The following is an 8,195-nucleotide window of genomic DNA, read 5'->3' on the forward strand; positions in this document are numbered from 1 at the left end:
AGTGATCTGCCACAATCTGAGAGGATCACGACTTTAAAAGGCTTTTAGCAAGATTTCCTAGCCATAGAATCACCTGCACACTCCTGACCTCACCATTAGCCAAGCAAGGGGGAACCTGAAGCTTTTAAAGTTTCTCTCTATCTCGGACCTGGGTAAGATGATCTCCCCTAGGAATGTGTTCTACTAGTACAAGCCATTCTTAACATATTCTGCACCTATATAGAGAATTCTTACAGCAAGGATTCTGAATCTATTTTTTAATGTTTACCTGCTACTTTCAAACTTCATTCATCCCTTTTCCCATTGTGCACCACCTTTAGGCAGGCTGAAAATAAAGTGTGGGTGCTCTCTGCTTTGGCATCAGTGACAGTTTCCAATCATATAATCCTGTGCACAAGTGAACTCTCACCTTGGTCTATCCCTTAATGACCATGAAAACCCAGGCAATCTTTCCTGGCTTTCTTAGGCCACTTGGGAAGGCTTGAGAGGTCTATCCTACTCTTGCCAGAGACTTCAGTTATGCCAATAACAAATCTTTTCATAGCCTCATCTGAATCAAACTTTGGTGGGGGTCTCTGATGCTTTTGCAAGGTGACAACTCTCCCAGTTCCCAGAGAGTGTCCCTTTCCTTTTACATTTACCTAATAGAAATCACCCTAGGCAACTATATGCATAGAATTAAGTAAAAGTTTAAGTATGAACTTTAACGACCACCCCTCCCACCATCCAGACTACCAGAAATTGGGTCCAGACATTACTGGAATAAGATCAGAACTACTATGGAATTTCATACCAACCCAAGAGAAAAATCCTAAAGATACTTATAGTAGCAGATGGCTCTATAGTCATAAATATGACATCCTGCCCCATTCATAGACCTGGAGCTGCCAGTCAGCTCTTCTATGCCCCATTTTAAAAATGAGCAGGCAGATATGGATCATCAGACATCTGAGGAAAATATCTAATAGGAAAGGTAAGATCAGAGCCAATAACAATATCATTAATGTCCTCAAAGAGAGAAAGCAATGTATTATACCTATGAAACAAAAATAAGACAATATATAAAAATATGTAGAGAACAAAAAGGAGTTCCAAGAAGTCAGAACTATGGTAATAGCAGAAATGAAAAACTCAAAAGAACCAGAAATCTTGCATAAAACGAAGAAAAAGACCAAAATATGAAAATGGAAATGAAAAAAAATAGAAAATTATAAAATTCCATAGGTCAAAGGTCCAAATAATAGAAAATCCAAAAAAAAGAAGGAAAAACAAGAACTTAAGAGTAACTAATCAAAATATAATACTAAATAATTTCCAATAATGAAGAAATTAGTTTTCACATTGAAAGGTACACAAAAATCCTAATATAATGAATGAATATAGACCTACATTATAAAATTTCAGAACAATAGAGAAGAGCCTAAAAACTTTGACAATTTTTTTCTTACAAAAAAACCAAGAATAAGAATAGCATTGGACCACTCAATAACAACTCTGAAAACTAGAAATAAAAATTACAAAGGAGCCAGGTGCAGTGGCACATGCCTATAATTAGCAGCTTGGGAAGCTGAGGCAAGAGGATGGAGAGTTCAAAGCCAGCCTCAGCAACTTAGTGAGGCCCTAAGCAACTTAGTGAGTTTCTGTCAAAAAAAAAAAAAAAAAAAGGGCTGGGGATGTGGCTCAGTGGTTAAGTGCCCCTGGATTCAATCTCAGATACAAAAAAAAAAAAATTACAAAGGAAAACAAACTTACAGCTACAATTCTATCCCTAAATATTGATTAAAAGTCAGAATAAAATAAAAAGATTTCCTGATAATGTAAGATCTGGAGGAAAAACAAACAAACAAACAAAAAAACTTTTCTCAAATGTATCTTTTTCAGAAAACTACCAAAGGATATCTTTCACCAAAGTGAAGAAGAAAACAGGAGGACAAAGGAACCAAAAATCAGGTGATTCTATATAATAGATAAATTTAGAAAATCTGTAGGAAGGATAGTGAAGGAAATTACAAGAAAAACCTCTGAAGCAGGTCTTGAGAGTGACGGGGAGAATTTGGAACAAATTGAAAGGCACCAAAAGGGAGTCTCTCCAGAAGATGGCATGATAGAACTTCCCATGGCTGAGGAAGTTTGCACAACTGATAGAAGATCTGGGATTGAACTGTTGACAAACATCTAAGCAAACCACAGCCACTAACTCAAAGGAAAATAAAATCTTTTACAAGAAAAATCAATCATAGTATACCACTTGGCTCAATTATACATGGCATTTTATAGCCAAAATAATAGTGAATATTGATCAAACCAAAATAGTAAATAAGTATTAAAAGAAATGGCTCTATTAGTGGAAAGTGGTTCCTACAAGAGGAGTGGAAATTTGAGAGAGTACATAAGGATGCTCAGTGAATTGCTATTTTTCACTTAAGTCCTCATAGAGTTTCCAATTTCTTAAATTACGTTCATGTGTAGCTTGCTTTATTTTTTTTCCATTCATTCATTCACATGCTAGGCAAGTCCTCTACCACTGAGATACACTCCCAGCTCATGAGGAGCTTTAAATAATTTATAAAGTACTTATAATCTTTTTAAACTAATTTATCCAGTTAAAAAAATACTAATTTTCTTTTCAGTGTTTATATTCTTCCCACCAAGAATTTGATGTGACATATCAAATACAAAATATCAAACATATATCATATGCCAAAAAATATGAATAGAGAAGAAAATCAAGAAAAAGGAATACAAGTTTCTTAAATTCCAAATTCATGTTAACCTTTTGGCTACTTCCTCAATTGAAAGAAAGAAAAATGCATCAGCGATCATGATATTGTGTGAGGTTTCTATTTAACGCTGCTGTGTTTTTGTAGGAAGAAGATATCTGTAACTCCTTTCAAACCTTGCAAAGGTGTTTGGGCTTCCCAAGGCTGAGAACCACTGAGCTGGAAAATTGATTCTGACTCACAATTAGGAGCTGATCTACTTTTCAAAAAGTAAACCCATCTCGTTAATGTTCATCTATCATCTCTGTACTTCTCCCTAAGGACAACCACACAAAATAGAGACAGTTATTTTTCCTGTCGGCTTCAGGGTGTTTTTAAAATACATACATAAGTGGAATGTGTGTGTTAAATGCTGCTAATCCCGGGTGAGTTTCTACAGATGGGAATATCTGTAAATCTATTCCTCTGAGAAGTTCCCACTTTCACACCCAGTGCGTTTTTCCTTCAAATTATAAATGTAAGAGCCTAGGAAACTGGCAAGGGTCGTGTTTTGGTTTTGGATTTTTGAAAATAATATTCAAATTTCCGTTAGGTACACTATTAGTTCTTAACCTTGTTTCATGTTTTGTATTTTCTAACACTTACATTTGTTAAACTGGAGGCTTAACGAAGTCTGCAAACATCTCAAGTTGTGAATTTGGATAACAAAGTTCTCAGGGTTTTTGTTTTTGTCTTTTGGGTTTTGTTGTGTGTGTGTGTGTGTGTGTGTGTGTGTACATACGCTAAATGTTTTATTTCCTAAAACTGGTATTTCTCTTCACAAATAATAACAATGAAACTAAAAAGAAATTCACCAAAATATTAAGGGAAGTTGTTATTTTCCTTATAGAGAATCTTCATTTTAAAAAAAAAAAGGGGGGGGTGGTGGAGAGAAGAAAAGAAAGGAACAAAAAGGGCAGACAAAAAGATATCAACAGTTTGTGACGCCAGTGGTTGGCAATGTGGCTCTGTCCAGTAGTTATTTGGATACTGGACTCTGAGGCTGTGGAGAGAGGGCTGGAATGAGGATATACACGGGGTTGTCAGCATCAGAGAATCTTTGGTTAAGGGCAGAGGATATATACAGTTATCAAATGCAAGAGAATGCAGAGAAAAGGAAAGCCCAAAGACTGACATCTAAAGAAATGGAAAACTTTTTAAGACCAGGCAAAAAAGATGATGCCAAGGCCAGAGCAGAGGAAGGAAACAAGGAAACATAATGCTCCAAAGCTAAAGGCAGGCTCTTGGTGTTTCATGAAGAAACAGTGCTGGTCCTCGGATCACCAAGAGCAGAGTCATTAACAAACAGAGCTTGAGGCTGGTACTCAGTATGAGTGCCACTACTCTGCCTGATTGTGATTCTGCCCAACCTGGTTAGGAACCAGCCAAGCACAGAGATGGTCAGGTTCATTCAGTGTTAGGGTTAGCCAGGTGAGTGAGACAGAAGAGGAGAGAGGTGTTTTCAAGAAAATGATTACAATAATAGATTACAGACTTGAGCCTGGAAAGGAATGAAGTAAAATGTAAAAGGACTGATATTTCAAACAGCCTATCCATAAATATTTTTATGAATAAATAATATCAATTGAGGAAATAGAAGAAACCATCAAAAGACTACCAACTAAGAAAAGCCCAGGACCAGATGGGTATACAGCAGAGTTTTACAAAACCTTTAAAGAGGAACTAATACCAATACTTTTCAAGCTATTTCAGGAAATAGAAAAAGAGGGAGAACTTCCAAATTTATTCTACGAGGCCAACATCACCCTGATTCCTAAACCAGACAAAGACACTTCAAAGAAAGAAAACTACAGACCAATATCTCTAATGAACCTAGATGCAAAAATCCTCAATAAAATTCTGGTGAATCAGATTCAAAAACCATATCAAAAAAATTGTGCACCATGATCAAGTAGGATTCATCCCTGGGATGCAAGGCTGGTTCAATATACGGAAATCAATAAATGTTATTCACCACATCAATAGACTTAAAAATAAGAACCATATGATCATCTCGATAGATGCAGAAAAAGCATTCGACAAAGTACAGCATCCCTTTATGTTCAAAACTCTAGAAAAACTAGGGATAACAGGAACATACCTCAACATTGTAAAAGCAATCTATGCTAAGCCTCAGGCTAGCATCATTCTGAATGGAGAAAAATTGAAGGCATTCCCTCTAAAATCTGGAACAAGACAGGGATGCCCTCTCTCACCACTTCTGTTCAACATAGTTCTCAAAACACTGGCCAGAGCAATTAGACAGACGAAAGAAATTAAAGGCATAAAAATAGGAAAAAAAGAACTTAAATTATCACTATTTGCAGATGACATGATTCTTTACCTAGCAGACCCAAAAGGGTCTACAAAGAAACTATTAGAGCTAATAAACGAATTCAGCAAAGTGGCAGGATATAAAATCAACCCGCATAAATCAAAGGCATTCCTGTACATCAGCGACAAATCCTCTGAAATGGAAATGAGGACAACCACTCCATTCACAATATCCTCCAAAAAAATAAAATACTTGGGAATCAACCTAACAAAAGAGGTGAAAGATTTATACAATGAAAACTACAGAACCCTAAAGAGAGAAATAGAAGCAGATCTTAGAAGATGGAAAAAATAAACCCTGTTCATGGATAGGCAGAACTAACATCATCAAAATGGCGATATTACCAAAAGTTCTCTATAGGTTTAATGCAATGCCAATCAAAATCCCAACGGCATTTCTTGTAGAAATAGAGAAAGCAATCATGAAATTCATATGGAAAAATAAAAGACCCAGAATAGCAAAAACAATGCTAAGCAGGAAGTATGAATCAGGCGGTATAGTGATACCAGATTTCAAACTATATTACAGAGCAATAGTGACAAAAACAGCATGGTTACTGGTACCAAAACAGGTGGGTGGACCAATGGTACAGAATAGAGGACACAGAAACCAATCCACAAAACTACAACTATCTTATATTTGATAAAGGGGCTAAAAGCATGCAATGGAGGAAGGATAGCATCTTCAACAAATGGTGCTGGGAAAACTGGAAATCCATATGCAACAAAATGAAACTGAATCCCTTTCTCTCACCATGCACAAAAGTTAACTCAAAATGGGTCAAGCAGCTTGATATCAAATCAGAGACACGGCATCTGATAGAAGAAAAAGTTGGCTACGATCTACATATTGTGGGGTCGGGCTCCAAATTCCTCAATAGGACACCCATAGCACAAGAGTTAATAACTAGAATCAACAAATGGGACTTACTCAAACTAAAAAGTTTTTTCTCAGCAAAAGAAACAATAAGAGAGATAAATAGGGAGCCTACATCCTGGGAACAAATCTTGACTCCTCACACTTCAGATAGAGCCCTAATATCCAGAGTATACAAAGAACTAAAAAAATTAGACAATAAGATAACAAATAACCCAATCAACAAATGGGCCAAGGACCTGAACAGACACTTCTCAGAGGAGGATATACAATCAATCAACAAATACATGAAAAAATGCTCACCATCTCTAGCAGTCAGAGAAATGCAAATCAAAACCACCCTAAGATACCATCTCACTCCAGTAAGATTGGCAGCCATTATGAAGTCAAACAACAACAAGTGCTGGAGAGGATGTGGAGAAAAGGGTACACTTGTTCATTGTTGGTGGGACTGCAAGTTGGTGCAGCCAATTTGGAAAGCAGTATGGAGATTTCTTGGAAAGCTGGGAATGGAACCACCATTTGACCCAGCTATTCCCCTTCTGGGTCTATTCCCTAAAGACCTAAAAAGAGCATGCTACAGGGACACTGCTACATTGATGTTCATAGCAGCACAATTCACAATAGCAAGACTGTGGAACCAACCTTGATGCCCTTCAATAGACGAATGGATAAAAAAAAATGTGGCATTTATACACAATGGAGTATTACTCTGCATTAAAAAATGACAAAATCATAGAATTTGGAGGGAAATGGATGGCATTAGAGCAGATTATGCTAAGTGAAGCTAGCCAATCCCTAAAAAACAAATGCCAAATGTCTTCTTTGATATAAGGAGAGTAACTAAGAACAGAGTAGGGACAAAGAGCATGAGAAGAAGATTAACATTAAACAGGGATGAGAGGTGGGAAGAAAAGGGAGAGAGAAGGGAAATTGCATGGAAATGGAAGGAGACCCTCAGGGTTATACAAAATTACATACAAGAGGAAGTGAGGGGAAAGGGAAAAATAATACAAGGGGGAGAAATGAATTACAGTAGAGGGGGTAGAGAGAGAAGAGAGGAGGGGAGGGGAGGGGGGATAGTAGAGGATAGAAAAGGCAGCAGAATACAACAGACACTAGTATGGCAATATGTAAATCAATGGAAGTGTAACTGATGTGATTCTGCAATCTGTATACGGGATAAAAATGGGAGTTCATAATTCACTTGAATCAAAGTGTGAAATATGATATATCAAGAACTATGTAATGTTTTGAACAACCAACAATAAAAAAAAATTAAAAAAATATGTACCTTTCCTTTTAATTTTCTGAGATCAAACAGAAATGTGAAATAATGTTAATATACTTGGAAACTAATAAAATTATGTAAAAGAAGTTAAAAAAAATAAAGGTGCTATAAACATCAAAAAATAAATAAATAAATACTTCTCCATTTTCTATAGTTTTCTCTTAGAGTCAGTTTCTACAAGCAAAATTGTTCTAAGTATGAAATTTGAAGTTATTGATACATGTTGTCAAACTGCTTTCATCCTGTATATAACTAATCAGTAAAATATAACATTGCCTATCTCAAAAAAAAACTCTAGCTATTTTCATCATAATGTACAAGAAGGTTTGATTCATATTAAAACTAGATTCATCTCTAAAAGTGAATAAATTAACTCCTGACCTTCTTTGACTCTCCTACCATGTACTCCTCTCTTTCTTGACTTTTTAAATTTTCATTCAGTATAAATTAGCCCTTTCCACACTGAGTAATTCTATTTCAATTCAAAATCCTTTTAGTTACTGTAAAGACTTAATTCAAGAGAAAATTTGAGCAAAAGTTATGCTTAGTGAAGCTAGCCAATCCCTAAAAAACAAATACCAAATGTCTTCTTTGATATAATGAGAGCAACTATGAACAGAGTAGGGAGGAAGAGCAGGAAAAAAAGATTAACTTTAAACAGAGACATGAGATGGGAGGGAAAGGGTGAGAAAAGGGAAATTGCATGGAAATGAAGGGAGACCCTCATTGCTATACAAAATTACATATAAGAGGTTGTGAGGGGAATGGGAAAATAAACAAGGAGAGAAATGAATTACAGTAGATGGGGTAGAGAGAGAAGATGGGAGGGGAGGGGAGGGGAGGGGGGATAGTAGGGGATAGGAAAGGTAGCAGAATACAACAGTTACTAATAGGGCATTATGTAAAAATGTGGATGTGTAACCGATGTGATTCT

At 36.2% G+C, this 8,195-nt stretch overlaps 1 long non-coding RNA gene across 1 annotated transcript; it reads left to right on the forward strand.

The window, feature by feature from the left end:
• Positions 1-2: 2 nt before the first annotated feature.
• LOC144365888 (uncharacterized) lies at positions 3-3,075 on the forward strand. Its single transcript, XR_013424618.1, has 3 exons — positions 3-152; positions 1,882-1,950; positions 2,868-3,075. It is a non-coding gene; the product is annotated as an uncharacterized LOC144365888 (long non-coding RNA).
• The last annotated feature ends 5,120 nt before the right edge of the window (positions 3,076-8,195 follow it).

This window comes from Ictidomys tridecemlineatus, chromosome 8 (genome assembly GCF_052094955.1).
Source record: "Ictidomys tridecemlineatus isolate mIctTri1 chromosome 8, mIctTri1.hap1, whole genome shotgun sequence".
NCBI classification, from domain to species: domain Eukaryota; kingdom Metazoa; phylum Chordata; class Mammalia; order Rodentia; family Sciuridae; genus Ictidomys; species Ictidomys tridecemlineatus.